We start from the raw sequence: 16,330 nt of genomic DNA on the forward strand, positions 1-16,330 counted from the left end.
CACTATCTCTCCTTGATCCTGGAGCCCTGATTTCTAGGACCATGGCGTCAACGCCATGGTCCTCTCAAAAAGGGCCCATTTTGGGGCCTCATAATGGTCACCTAATTTGGGTGATGACCTGAATCTTGTGTTGGCTCATGTCATAAATTCAATTTGTTTTTCAACCAACAAGTATAAAAGGAAGTCCACCCCTCTCATTTTAAACCTAAGTCTCCTAATCCAAAAATTCAAGTGAGCAAGTAATCAGTATTCTATCAAGCATCAGAGAAAAAGTGAATTCAAGATTCAAGCATTGGAGATGACATTCATGTTCTATGTTTTATGAAGACAATCTAAATGAAACCCTAATTCCTTGTGAAGACAAACAAAACTTCAATCAAGGAATATCATTAGTGTTTCAATCATTCTTAGTCTTTCTATCAAAAGGAATGTATTTTACTAGAGTACTTCATTTACATTTCAATTCAATTTCATGGTTAATTCAAAAACTGGGGCTTGACCTAAGGCAAACCCCTATTCCCAGCAATTTCCCCCTTCTTTCTATGTGCAAGAAATAGGTATAGTTGTGTTTGGGAGGATCGACAGGATTTGCAAAGATGAACAAGTTCACCTTTTAACGATGGTAAATATGAAGGACTAGGGTGACTAGCAGCATAATCCCAAAAAATCAAGCCAAACTTCTAGGAATAGATTTGAACCATCCTCTTCTACTCAGATCCAGGTTGGTGGCTCCACACAACATTTGTAGCTCATTGTTTCTATCAAATTGCTTCAATAATTTACTACTTTGCCCTAATCTTTAACAATTCAAATTTAATTAAATTTAGGGAAGATAGAGCCCATTTATGAGGCCCAGAATCTGATCAAAATATTGGTCTATCAGGCCTAGATCTATCAAATTCCTCTCTCCCCTAATGTAATGCTAAATTAGGCATGTTAATGGTTTTATTATCTTAATTCAACCCTAACCCTAATTTTTACACCATTACATTTTTATGAACCTGATATCTTACACCTTAACTACTGATTTGTGATCTCATATTTGATTGTTTATGCATTTTCAAATTCAAATTTACACTCACAAGTTTCGTTTTCAATTGAATTACATAAATTTAGATGTCAAATTCACACAAACCCTAATTTATAATTATAAAATTGAACTTCTGGGTTGCCTAATTTGGATTCATTGTCTTAGATGTAATCGTTTATACATTTAAAAATATGAATTTTCACTCATGGATCTCATTTCCAATTGAATTACGTAAACTTAGAGGTTAAATTTATCTCTATTTTATAATTTTAAAATTCACTTGTGGGTTGCATAATTTTTCAAATCCATTTTCAGATCTGATCTTTATGATATGTTATGCTATGATTTAGAGGAATTTATCTCTCAAATTCACAAATCAAATTGCTTAATTAATTAGTTAATCAATCACTTTACAAAATTTTGCATTGTTTAATCGCAATTTTCAATTTGTGCATTCAAATTTCCCTCCTTTGTGCATGAGTTTTGTTACCGTTAGTCCTACCTACAATATTCTCTTGAGGAGAAGTTGTATAATTAAGGCTTCCCAAGGTTTAATTACTAAAGATATGGAGCCTAATTTGGATAACTTATTTCATGAGAATGTTGGCGGTTCCTCCAACCCAACAAATGATGTCATTTATCCCCATTCTTTTCATAATTCTCATGATGAGGATGAATCACTAACTAGGGTTGCCATTGACCAATTGGAGAATATTGACAATTAATTTGAAAATCTTCAACAATGGATGAGTCAACAATACCCAAAAAGTGAGGCAATCCCATTGATTGAAGGTGTTGAGGTTAAAGTTGAACTCCAAAGAAATGTCCTGAAACTTGTTAGTCCGTCATAAAATATAAAAAGGAAAGCTACAAGAAACTTGACTTCAACTAATGAAGTAACATGAAGTAAATGAAATAAACAAGATTATACCTTCCATGATTTACACCTCATTGTGTCCTAACTCCACTGTTCTTGGTTGCAGATGATTTGTTCTCAGACAAGCACTAGTAGCTTCCAAGATGGCATATGAAGAATGGACTGATGGTTAACTGATACTATGATATGCATATACAAATGATTTAAGCTAACATGATATTAAGCTATGATAAGAATTCTAAAATTATTAACTGCTTCAAACTCAAACTCACGGATGCAAGATGAAAACTCCTAGAATGACTATATGATTAGCTATTAGTCTATTAGTTTCAAAATGGCTTAGGAAACCTCTTTTTTTAGATTTTTGAGTGCATGAGCTTAGGTGGCAGAGATCAATAGTCATGATCCAATCTTGCAAATTGGATGGCTATGAGCAAGAAGTTGAAGGTTGAGAGAAAGTGGGAAGGAGAAGACAAGTGTCACTCATCTCACCTTGACTGAGTCGAAGACTTGAGAGGATATAGGATAGTTGGAGAAGATGTAGGAATGAGAGGACAAGTGGACTCAAGTCCTCCTAAGATATAGGGATTTTGGAGAGAATATAGAAGAAGGTTGGGAAATATGTGTATGTACACAATATTTTATTTATTTTGGAAGTTGGAGATAAGTGGCTAATAAATGATTTTATTTTATTTTATTTTGTTGAATTAATTTAGCCACATGATTAATGAGTTAGCAAAGGAAAGATGAAGCGGAGATGGAAGATGAGTTGGAAAAAGGATTACATAATTAAGAAATTATTTAACTAATGATACTATATGATAGTAGGTAGAGGAATAATTAAATATTAGATATTTAATTAATTGATTAGAAGAAAAAGGATATAATGAATTAATTAATAAAATATTCCAATTAAATTAATTAATAGAAGGACATGAAATGAATTAAATAAATTAATCTTTTCAAACTAACTATTTAATAAAATAATAATTACTAAATAAATATCTAATATTTATTTAATTGTTCATAGCCAATTTTATGTGTATGCATTTTGCCCCTCTTTGAAATGATGTTGAGAAAACATTGTTTCAAAGATCAAATCAAGTCTCGATAATGTGTCTGATGAAGATAAAAATCATGATTGTGTGCCCCCTCGGGAGATTGATTGTGAAATTGTTTGAAAAATTTGAATGATTAATCTCTCGATAATTAAAAAGGTCCCTCAATTAAATTCATTTGTGAAAAAAAAAAAAATTGTCCCACCTAAAATCATTAATTACCCTTTCAAATGGTAATTATAAAATTAACCTAGGTTAATTTTGTCCTCATTTGCATCCTTGTCAGCTTGTGGAGTGAAAAGAATTGTCTTGCCGAGCAGTCAAAATGGTGATTCCGTTCGAGAACCATCGATTTGAGCATGTACGACGTTATTAGTGACCTCCTAAGCATGGTTATCCGGTATGTACCTTATCTTTAGCTTGTTTGCAACTTTCCATACAAATTTCCTTGTTTTTTTGGCACGTGTTAGGTGATTTTAATATATTTTTTTTCACCTTTGTGTTTTAGCACTTTTGTCTTGTATGTTAGCACATATGTATTTTATGTCAGCGCTTTTGATAGTTTAGCACAATTGTCTATTTTGTTCATGCTTTTGTGATGTATGTTTGCGCTTTCATTATGTTAGCGCTTATGCTTTGAGTGTTCACACATATGTTAAAAAGGTTAGTGCATTCGACTGTTTTCACGCTTTTACTTCAAGTGTTAGTGCTTATGTTATTTGGGTTCATGCATATGTGTGTTTCAACGCTTGTGCTTAATAGAATAACACATTTTTTTAGGAAGATCGCATTTGGTTTTAAAAAAATGATATTGTTAGATTTTGACTATGTTAAAATTCATTTAGACGATTTGATTTGATATTTTGATGTGTGAATTTGATTGATAGGTATGTTGATTGATGTATGATTGATAGTAAATTTGATAAATTTGATTGAAAGGATAAATGATTGATTGATTTGATTGGTAGATTGATAGATTATCTCTAAGAGACTGATTCAGTCTCTGATAAAGAACTTGATAGAGTTAAATGGACTTAGTGATTGATAGAAAATAATTTCTGATGATTTTAAAATTTGATTTGATAGCTTGCTTTTCTTTGTAGAAAAAGAATTGATCGATTGTTTTATGTGATTAATCATTTGTTTGATAGATTGATAGATTGATAGATTAGCGATCTCTTAGATTTGATAGATAGATAATTGATAGAGATCAAATTCTCTTGTTAAATAGTAGAAGCTTGATGTTCTTCAGTGTTGGGAGAAATTCTCGGCCATGCACCATTTAGTGCTCGAGCTTACATAGGATGGGATTAGACATATAGATGCCTACGAATTACGTCATTTGTTGTACTTGCCTGATATTACACATAATAGGGGTTTGTTGACTGCCGTAGCAGAGAGATGGCATAATGAGCATAACACTTTCCACCTGCCCACTAGTGAGATCAATGTTACACTCGAGGATGTCTACAGGATTCTACACATCCCCGTGATTGGTGAGTTAGTCTAGTATGATTTTCATGATCTTGGAGGGACAAAGGCTTGCAGAGCTGTATTTGGTGATGAGAGCATTTCCAGAGGAGAGATCTGATGGGAGGATATGATTGATGGTATGATGATAGAATAAGTATCTAGTAGAATATTGAGAGGGGGGGTGAGTCAGTATATTGAAAAACCGATACAAAGTTCCCAAGCTCAAACTCAGTCAAACAAAGTAAACATACCTTAGTCAAGATCAATATTCATAGGAATACTTGACATTAATTGGTTTAACTATTATGACAATTTTAATAGTAAACACCTTCAATATTATAAACATCAACAATGCTTAATCATAGCTCAACATATTCATCTCTCAATACTTATACTTAACATGCCTTATCAGAAGTTAATAAAATCAACAAATAAGATCACAACCACAAAAGCATTCACCACTCGACACAAATGTTTACACATGGAAAACCCAAATAGGTAAAAACCACAGTAAGATGGGACTCATAAGGATAGCTATCTGAACTCTTTCGAAGTTCACCTTGTTAGGAGCCAAAATCTGTTAGAGCTTTACAATAAGTCCTGTTAAGAACTAATTCCAGTTAGGAATCACCCGGTTAAGGGATTTACAAATATGCCTTGTTAGAAGAACAATACCCTGTTAGGAGTAACCTCATTGGAGGATTTAAGAATCCAAGCTAATGGACCACCTTGTTAGAGGATTTAATGAGTAACCAAGCTTGTTAGAGCTTACCTGGTTAAGGGATTTTACTTTTGTTGTAATTGTTAGAAAATAACAGGTTTTCTTGATCTGTCTAAGTGACACTATCTTTGCTTGATCAAATCCTTCTAAGCTTCAATCTGCCTTCACTCAAAGTGTAGATCCATTCACTGGTTGGGCAACCACACACTCAACAAGTTTTCTACCAATCTTACCAATAACCTTTTCAAACAACTTCATCGACCTTAAATACAAATTAATTAGGTCGGTAACATAACAAAAACCTAATTCTCATCATTGAGATTACAAACAATCAGTTCAATCTTGACCGTTAGAAACCATGACAATCTCTTCACATTCTTCAAGACAATTCCAACTACTCCATGATCACCGCTCCATTGGACTTTGTAACTCATCACACATTGTGCATTAAATGTAATCCACTTTGCTCCTTTCCTAGACAATAAGCAAACATTCCAAACCAATTTGAATTTATCCTTATACAACGATCACACACATCTCCATCATTATCACTCATCAAATAATAAACCAACAAACTTAATCGGTTAGGGTTTAACAATTGATAGGGTTTATCGATTACATTACATAGAAAGGTTTAACCCTTTACACCAGTTCAACTCACAAACTTTACATACTGGTTACAACATCTTCTACAACTCTCTTCTTACCAGTTACTAGCCAATATAAAAAACAATAATATCAACAATAACATGAATACCATTTACCGGTTTAATTGACATCAATTGCACATATCATTAATGTAATCTTTATGGAAAATGCCAAACAAACTCAATAATGCCAACAATGATCATGTACTACGAGACTCTCCCAATTATTCTTGCAGGATTGATTGGTGGATTCATTTGTCTAGATAGGAGAACTTGAGGTTTTGTCGTTGGTTAGGGTGGGATTCTACAAAGCATGATGCAGCATCAGACTCAATATCCATGGGGTGTTTGCATGTTTGCTCATTTATATCATGATCTTCATCAGGTTATCTTTGATGATGGTGCTAGTCTGCCTACATGATGCACACTTTTACAGATTTGGTGCTAGGAGCACATTGTTGTTAGTCAGCCTATCCATCATAGAGTTCATAGTGATAGGTAGCCATGTGTCTATTTATATGTAGGCATCCTTACTCAGCATAAGCTGGTTAAGGGAGTATTGGCGTTGGGTTCTTGATTTATTGAATAGCATCATTTGGAGACCCTATATCGAGTGTGAGCCATGGATGGATGATGCGCGGCCATTACCATATATTTTGCAGAGTAGATATTTGATTGGTCGTACTCCATTCATTATTGAGCGATAGTTGATTGGTGGCATTTTGGGACAGTTTGGGATCATTCAGCACATGCCTACTGGTGTCGCCATGTATGCACGATGATACAAGGATGGGCGAGATTGGGGACCTTCTTTGTCTTTCAAGATAGCACACACAGAGTTTTTGGTTGCTCCTATGGTAGCTTATGATTTGAGATTACGCATTTTGGATCCCAAGGTTAGTGCGGATTATGCTAAGTACATACTTGCACTCCCTTTTCCTCATATCATTGATCTAGCAGACCCTCCTCCCAGCTTAGGAGATGAGGAGGATGATTTAGATGATCCCATCATTAGGAGACAAAGATAGGGATGAGAGCCTAGATCCACTCGAGAGATCAGAGATGAGGGGGATGAGAGAGGAGATAGAGGTAGAGGCGGTAGGAGACCTGGGTGGAGAGGAGGTTGATTGAGAATTCATGGAGGACCTTTTGGACCAATTGGCAGGGTTGGGAAACCACTTTCTATGGGAGGGAGATATGCAAGACAGATTGGGAGGGATACAAGTAGGGCAGGGATGAGATCAGCGAGAGGATTTCCCTCTATAGGAGGAGGCAGGAGTACTGGATTGGATAGGGGTCGAGGGAGAGGCATTGATTTGGGTTAGATTCAGCCAAATCCTAAGGTTATTGTAGCTCATGATGGAGGGGATGAGGTGGAGGAGGATTCAGAGGATCATGTTCCACTGATTTGATGATGGGTCTTGAGGGCTACTCGGGTTGAGATTCCAGTAGGTGGAGAGAGAGGTGGGGATGAGGGGATGCAAGATGCACCTCAGTAGGATGTACTAGAGTAGGAGACCTTGGATGATCTCAGAGCACAGATAGATCATCTTAGGGCACAGGTGCAGACACTTATGACAGAGAGAGACAGGGTTGTTAGGAGACAACAAGATACTCAAGCCCTTCTTGATCACATTCAACTGGTTGGATCTAGCACTCTCTCAGCTGATATCATCATAGCACTATTTAGGGTTGGGAAGGAGACAACACATTAGCGATGATTATATGAGGATTTAGTCTCAGAGAGCCAGAGAGCAAGGGGCTATCAGACTATTTTGAAGATGGCTACCAACAGTGGTGGGGTCATGGTACCTCTTCAAAGGAGTGGATATGGGGGGGAAAACCATCTGGAGGATCTTCTTTCCCACAGCCACATAGACAGGAAGAGTCAATTGGTAGTGGCACATGACAACCTTGACTTGCAGACGTGATTTATATGGATGAGGCACTTGTATTTTATTATTGATTTGATATCATTTATACTTGGAATTTTTATTGTTTTATGATGATCTATATGCAAACATGGACTTTATATGATGTTGATGATTCATGATTATTATGCATGCTACTTTGATGATGATGATCTATATGCTTCATGATTCGTATATGTAGTAATTAGATAGATGTAGATTTGATGATCTTCTTTTCCCTTTATTTTTATGATGATGATGTTCTATATGATGAAATGAAAATGCATTTGATTTTTGATTTTGATGATCATGAATGCACTTTAATGGTTATGGATGTAAATGAAAATGATATTAACTTAAATGATATGCTTTACTTAAATGATGTAAATGTAGTGATCTATATGAGAATGCTTCTAATGATTACGCATGCAAATGAATGTTGATTTTTTTGTTGTTTATGTGCATGCATATGATGAAATGATTTGAAATTCAAATGATCTTCATGAAATGTATTTGATTTCAAGTTTTATGATTTAAAATGAAAATGATGATTATAAAATGTAATTTATGGATGCTAATATGTAATGCTTATGATTATAATGAAATGCTTATAATGATAAATGAATCTAAGTGTAGAGATACAACTAAATGACCTTAATGGATTAAAAGAACTACAATGATAATACTCCTAATGCAAATAACAATGATGATACACTACATGATTAATGAAATGCACTTAATGAAATGCAAACTAATGCAATGATTGAATGCAACTAAATGAAATGAATGATAATAATTTAAATGATTCTAAAGATGAATGAACCTACAATGATCAAATGCAAATTGTTTTTGTTTGTCCAAGTATACTCAATCTTTATTTATGACCGTTGATCTCTAAATGGAATGAAATACTTATAATGCAACTGACAATGAATGCTTACAATGCAGATGAATTAATGAGTTAATCTAAAAATGATCTAACTAAAACGATACTTCCACTCTTCATATGTTGTCTTATAACAGTGCTTGATTCCAACATTGAGCTTTTAAATGTTGTAATAAAATACAAGCAACTTGACATAATGATTCAAGTTGACTTGAGTATTTCTTACATGGATTTTGATATAGCAAGTTTATACAAGCAGCTTGATATAATGAATCAAGATGACCTGAGTATTTCTTGTAGAACAGATAAGGATTATCCCCTTTCATGCACGACTCAGAACATCCTCCTTGATCTTTTTCTGATCATATCCTTAGATAAGTACATACCTTAATAAGAGATAAAACATAGGCAACAAACACAGAAAATAATCATGCCCCGTCATAGCTTCTCTAGTCATGGACATCCTTGAGTCGCATAGAGTACATGATTAGCAATAAAATCAAGATATAAACATTGAATCTTGTATGGCATTCACATGTTCTCATGGTCATTAACCGATATAATCATCTTGATGAATAATCCTTGATAATCTTTACTTACTTGTTGGTTGAATCTTTGTTTTCCAATTTTCACGATTCAGTTGTTACAAAATGTCTTGATCTTCATTGCTTTGTTTCTCGTTATCTATTTCAAAACCCTAGGTATTTTGGTTTTTTTTCCTAAGTTTTCCAAATGTTTTAGATTTTCAAATATTTAAAAAATCACCTTAGCATTAGGATTTTTCCCCTAGCGGAAACAAACTTTATTATGGATGTATGAAAAAATGATCAAAATCCAAACCATGGCGAGATATAATGCAGATATGATTGATTCTGATAAAATCCAAGATAGTGACTACGATATGTATGTCAAAGATTGATAATTGTTGGTAAGCTACATATTTCCTGCTAAATGGTTCAGAGCAATGGATGCGAAAGATCAAATGGATGAGATATGATAGATGGAAGCGATAGATGCGATAGGATGGAGTGGATAGGTGCGCAACGTGATCTCATAGATGGAAGAACTCACTTTTAGATAGCATCTATTTACCAGGTTTTCACTATCCAAATTTATTGCATTTTTTCCATATTTGATTTTTTTCTTTTGTTTTCGTTGTATTATGTTTTTTAAGGATTTTCTGCTTTTTACTAATTTCTTCAGGACTTTATATTCTTTTTACTAATTTCTTCAGGACTTTATATATCAAGCATAGAACTTCTTGAGATGGACGGAATTGATGGGCTCATCAAACCAATCACCTTCAGGGGTAGATAACTTGTATGCTCCTGAGCCATATGTTGCTACTATAACAAAAGGACCTAACTAGTTTGGTTCAAACTTTCCCTTCTTTTCTCTGTCTTGTTGATTTCTCGGATTCTCCCTTAGAACTAGATCTCCAATTTGAAAAATGTGTGGCTTAACTCTGTGATTATAACTTCTCAACATTCTTTGTTGATATGCCTTCAAATGATCTATAGCATTTTGGCGACGTTCTTGAATCAGTTCAAGTTCTTGAAGTCTAGAGACTCGTTGTTCTTTTTTTGGTATAAGACTTTCAAGGACACTCGTAGAGAAGGTATCTCTACTTCTACTGGTAATATGGCTTCTGATCCATAGACTAAGCAATGTGGAGTTCCTCCGTTGGTGTGTGAATGCTAGTTCGGTATGCCCAAAGAGTAGGATTTAGCTAAATGTGCCAGTCTTTACCAGCTTCATTGACTTTTTTCTTCAGGATTTTCAAGATTGTTTTATTTGATGCCTTAGCTTGACCATTTCCCTGCGGATAATATGGAGTAGAGAACCTATGTTGAATATGAAATTTCTCACATAGTTCCTTCACATCTTGATTCTTAAATGGTCTTCCATTATTAGTGATAATGGTCATAGGGACTCCATAGCGACATATTATATAATTCAAGATGAATGATGATATTTTTTTTCCTGTCACTTTTGTCAAAGGCATTTCTTCAATCCACTTAGTGAAATACTCAGTAGCAGTCAGAATGAACTTGTGTCCATTAGAGGATGAAGGGTTTATCTTACCTACCAAATCAAGACCCCTTTGGGAGAATGACCATGAACCTTCCAGAGGATGCAATTCTTGTGTTGGTGCATGGATGAGATTCCCATGGATTTGGCGTTGTTTTCATTTCTTGGCATATGTAAATGAATCTCTCTCCATAGCAGGCCAATAGTAACCCAAACGAATAAGTTTCTTAGGCAGCGTTAATCCACTTGAGTGTGTGCCACAAATATCTGCGTGAACTTTGTTAAGAAATTTCTCAAATTCTTCTTGTTCGAGACATCTCAATAGAGTGCTATTTAGACCTCGCCTATATAAGGTATCAACAATGATAGTATAGCGGGATGATTGACGAATAAAATTTATTCTTTGATTATGGGATAGGTCAGGAGGAAGGATATTCTCTTTTAAGTATTGATAAGTTTGGTCATATAAGGATTGATCGGTTCCAAATATATGACAAATGATGTGGGTATTTTGGAATTCATTGGTAGGATTCAAGATATCTTCCATCAGGAATTCATAATGTTGTTGATTCTCCCAATTCTGCAAAAGAGATGCTATTGTAGCCATTGCATTTGTTGCTTTATTATCATTTCTTGGGATCTGAGTGAATGATATTTCTTCAAAATGTTCTTTAAATTATTCAACCAACTATTTATAAGGCATGATCTTGTCATCCTTAGTTTGATAATCAACATTTATTTGGTTGATTATAAGTTGTGAATCACCATAAACATGCAATTCCTTAATGTTCCATTCAATAGCCATTTTGAGCCCAATAGTCAACGCTTCATATTCTGTAGTATTGTTTGTGCATGGAAACCCCAGTCTATATGATTTTGGAATTGTGTGTCCCTGAAGCGTGATAAACAAAATTCTAGCGCCTGATCCATATTGTGTATAGGAACCATCAAAGTACAACTCCCAAATTTTTGTGCTTATTGTCAAAATGTCTGCATCAGGAAATTCAAGGTGCAATGGCGTGTCATCCTGTAAGGATACTTCAGCCAATTGATCAGTAATGACCTATCCTTTGATATCTTTTCAATCAACATATTCTATATCAAACTCACTTAGTACCATAACCCATTTTGTCAGTCTACCTATCAAAGTTGACTTACTTAGCAAATACTTTAGTGGATCTATTTTTGCTATCAGTTTCACAGAACGAGTCAGCATATAATGTCACAATTTTTGAGTTGCGAATACAACTGCTAGGCATGTCTTCTCGACTGATGTATAGTTCAATTCATAGCCTACAAGTGTTCTATGATGTAATACACTTCTCTTATTTCCCTTCTTTACCATGTTGTGCTAAAAGAGCTCCTAGTGATACATTTGTTGCTGAGATGTAAAGCAACAATGGTTTCCCTTTGATTGGTGATACAAGTACTAGAGGATTCATCAGATATTCTTTGATTTGTATAAAAGATTCTTCACACTTCTGGTCCCATTTAAATGGAACATTCTTGTTTAAAAGATGAGTGAATGGATGACATATATCTGCTGATTGAGAGACAAATCTTTTGATTGATTATAATCTCGCTTGTAGAGAATGCAATTGACTTATGTTTCTAGGTGACTCCATTTCCATGATGGATTTGACCTTTTTTGGATCTACTTCAATCCCAAAAGTTGATATAATGTACCCAAGAAGTTTTCTAGAGGTTAATCCAAATGCACATTTCTTTGGATTCAATCTTAACTGATTTGTTCAAGCCTATCAAAGATCTTGCCCAAGATGTTCAAATGTTCTTTCCTTGTATGAGATTTTGCAAGTATGTCATCTACATAATCTTCCATAAATGTATGCATCATATCATGGTAAATTATTGTCATGTCTCTTTGATAAGTTTCTCATGCATTCTTAAGCCCAAATGGCATAAAATTCCAACAGTAAGTACCTCATGCACATGTGAATGCTATCTTTTCTTGATCTTCAAGGGCGATTCTTATTTGATTGTACCCCAAGAATCCATCCATTAATGAAAAAATCTCATGTCCTTCTGATAAGTCTACAATTATATCATTGTTGGGCAGTGGAAAATCATCTTTGGGACATGCTTTGTTCAAATCCCTGAAGTCAGTGTAGACTCTTATGCTTTTATCTAGGTTTGACACTGGCACAATACTTGAGACCCATTCTGGATAGGCAACAGGTCTTATGAAAGCCACATCCAATAGTTTCTTTAGCTCAACTTTTACAAGGAGAGCGATGTGTGGATGCATCTTCCTTAGCTTTTGTTTACCTAGTTTTGCTTTTGGATCCACATTGAGATGATGCATGATAAGATCTGGATCAAGTCCTAGCATGTCTGCATAGGACCAAGCAAAATTTATTTGTCTTTGTTTGAAGAATTCTATGTATTCTTTCCTCTCTTCATCTGATAATGATGCAACAGAATGAAGGACCTTGGGATCCTTTATTGTGCAAATGTTTATTGCTTGTGCTAGCTCTATTAAAATAGTAGATCTCTACTAAAAATATGCAGGGAGGATGTCAAACTTTCCATCTTCTGACGCCTCAAAGAGGTTTTCACCATCAGATGCGTCCTATATTTTTCCTCTTGATTGATATAGTGTTGCCATGAAATGGTTTTCAACACTAGGTCTTTTTCCTTGTTTTATTTCAATTTTGTGACTGGTAAGTTTGGCATTCTCCTTATTGCAAGAAGCGTTAGTTGATTCCGCGGTGGAAGATATCTTAGGTATTATGGGTTCTACGATATTAATATATACAACGAAATTATGATCATTGGAAAAGACATCCAATTCGAGGTTTTCTAGGTTATCCCAATCAATCGGTTATGTATGAAGCAGGGGTAAATCATAGTCATCATCATTATTAGGTGTTTCAAAGTTCATGACATAATAGTCATAGTTTGGCATAGAGTAGGTAATGTCATAGATAGAACTCTCTTGAGGATAGTCTTTCCCAAGTTCTCTCCAATCAAATCTAACAAAATTAGGATTGGTATTTTGCGATTCACAATCAAGTGACTCATCATCTAACGTTTGTCCCTCAATGAATGGATTATATCAACACATACATCTTTGATACTACAAGTTCCTTCTTGATCAAGTTTAATAGATTTATTTATATCTTGAAGTTGGCATACTTGTGCACATGACATAGAGGATTCGTTTGCTATCTTATGTCTTCTCTTGATCTTACCTTCTTCTCGACTAATAGTCAATCCTACTTGACTATCTATTAGTTCTTCCATGGTTCTTCCATACCTTGATATTTCTTGCTCAACATTTGATACAGATCTAATATTTTGATGATTGATCAATAACTGTCTGTGTTTCTTGTGGTGTTATTTCTTGTTCTTTTTTTATCCTCTTTCTTTTGTTGTTTTGCATATGCCTCTTTCCTCTGAATTCTGATTTCTTCTTGTCTTCTTTCCAATTTTATTCTTTGTTTTGTGAAAGATGAGTCTTCATTTGTACTAGTTGCTTGTTCTTCATCCTTTTCTTCACTCGATACACCAGATGATAGATCTGGACCCCATTCATGTTTGTTTGAATATGTCTCTAAACCATTGTCTAGAATTACACCACTATATCTAACAGGAATATTATATGGTGAGAAAAGTTCTCTGATTTTGGCCATCTGTTCTTTCATTGCTTTTGGAATATCTTGAATAGGTTCAACACTTGTTTGTATTCCTTGAACTTGTTTGCAAGATTCTTCTTCTCTTTTGATTGCAAGTTCTTCATGTTATTTCTCATATTCTTCTTGTTTTTGTTTGTTGGCTACTATTTCTACTGCTTGGTGTAGCTTTTCTTGCCATGGTTCTTCTTTAGGGACTGCTTTCTTTCTCCACCTTGGATGTTGATAATTGTGTGATTTTTGCTTTGATTTAGGATATCCAAGTCCTGATTTATCTTCTTTAGATTGTGTGTGAAAACAAATAGGTTCTGAAATACCTTCTTGTCGCTTACCAATTGGTCATTTTCCTTCATATCCCATTCTTTGCATGATCTTATAACCATTGCCATATTGTTCCATGGGAATATTAACTTCTGCAGCTATTGGTATAGTTTCATTTTCATCTCTGTACAACCAACTAAGAATTTCTTTGTCTTCGGTTTCTTCTGAAAGTGTTCCAACTCTAACAAATGCTCCATCAAACATTTCTATAGATTTTTTTGAGATCCATGGTTGAACATTTGTAGGCCTTCCATATGATCTAGGTGAAAGTGGCAAGTTATGTAAATAATACTTTCCCATTCCTTCATCATTTAGTTTGAGCTTTTTCTCAAAGGTTTGCCATAGTTTTTATTGAATTTCTTTGATGGGATATACTGATTCTCTATTATGTGGAACTCTTGTATCTTGTGTTGGTTTCAGATTATTGCAATATTGACTGGAGTCTGTGATTATAGTGACTTCTTGTCCATTATGAGGAAACTTTACACACTGGTGATATGTAGAAGGAACTACTTGTATGCCTTGAATCCACGGTCTTCCCAAAAGAATGTTATAAGACAGATTCAACTCCAGAACTTGGCACAATGTATTCCTTTCCATAGGTCCTATTTTGATTGGTAACACCATAGTTCCTTTAGAAGAACACTCTTCTTCATCATAAGCCTTAATAGTTATTTTCTTCTTCGGATCTACTACATTTTCTGAATATCCCAAAGCCTTTATTAAAATTAATGCACAAATGTTTAAGCTAGCTCCACCATCTATGAGTACGCGTTTGACATGATTTTTATGAATGGTGACTTCAACATGTAAGGGAGGATTGTGAGGGTGTTGCAAGGATGTGTCATCATTTCCAAAAAATGATAAGCAATAAGGGGCAATAAGGTGTCCCACCATGTTTTGGAACTGATCCACATCTAGGTCTTTTGAAACTGTTGTTTCCATTAGAGCTTTTTCCAATATTTCCTTATGCATAGGTGAAACTTTTAGGAGCTCCAAAATTTATATTTGAGTGGGTATCCTTTGCAATTGTTCCACTAAGTTGTATTGACTTGAAGTGGATGTTGATTCATTTGTTATACCCAGAAATGTAACCTTTGCTTTGCTTCTCGTAATGACGTTGATTAGTTCTGAAGGTGTGTTATCTTTAATGACGATGACATTTAGAACATCATCATATGTATAAGTGTAATTCACTTTAGCTTTGCCTTTGTCATCTTTTGATTTAGATTGTTCACCCTTTTCATAGTTTGGAAGTGGAGTTTTGAATGCTAGATGTGATTCATTTGTCTTATGACTATCTACTATGATAGTTCTATTATCGATTAAATCTTGAATAAGGTGCTTCAATCTTTGACAATCATTAGTTTGGTGTCCTTTGTTTCGATGGTAGTTGCAAAAATGATTGCCATTCCACCAATTAGGTTTGACTTGAGGTTCATAATTTCTTGCTTCTCGTAAAGTAATCAATTTATCTGCAAGAAGATTTTTCAAAGTTGATTCCAAGAGTTCTCCAATGTTTGTGAATTTCATGCAAGGATTGGAGAAGAAAGACTTGGATTTACTATTCTCTTGATTGTTGTTGTTTGGTACTTGACTTGATAAGTTGAAGATTGGTTGTTGTTTGGTAGCAATACTATTATCATTTCCTCCATTGGTAACATTCCTATTCTTTGATTAGAATTTAGGTTTGTCATTGTCATTGTTGTTGTTGTTGTAGGAA

This window comes from Cryptomeria japonica, chromosome 10, assembly GCF_030272615.1.
Source record: "Cryptomeria japonica chromosome 10, Sugi_1.0, whole genome shotgun sequence".
Taxonomy (NCBI): domain Eukaryota; kingdom Viridiplantae; phylum Streptophyta; class Pinopsida; order Cupressales; family Cupressaceae; genus Cryptomeria; species Cryptomeria japonica.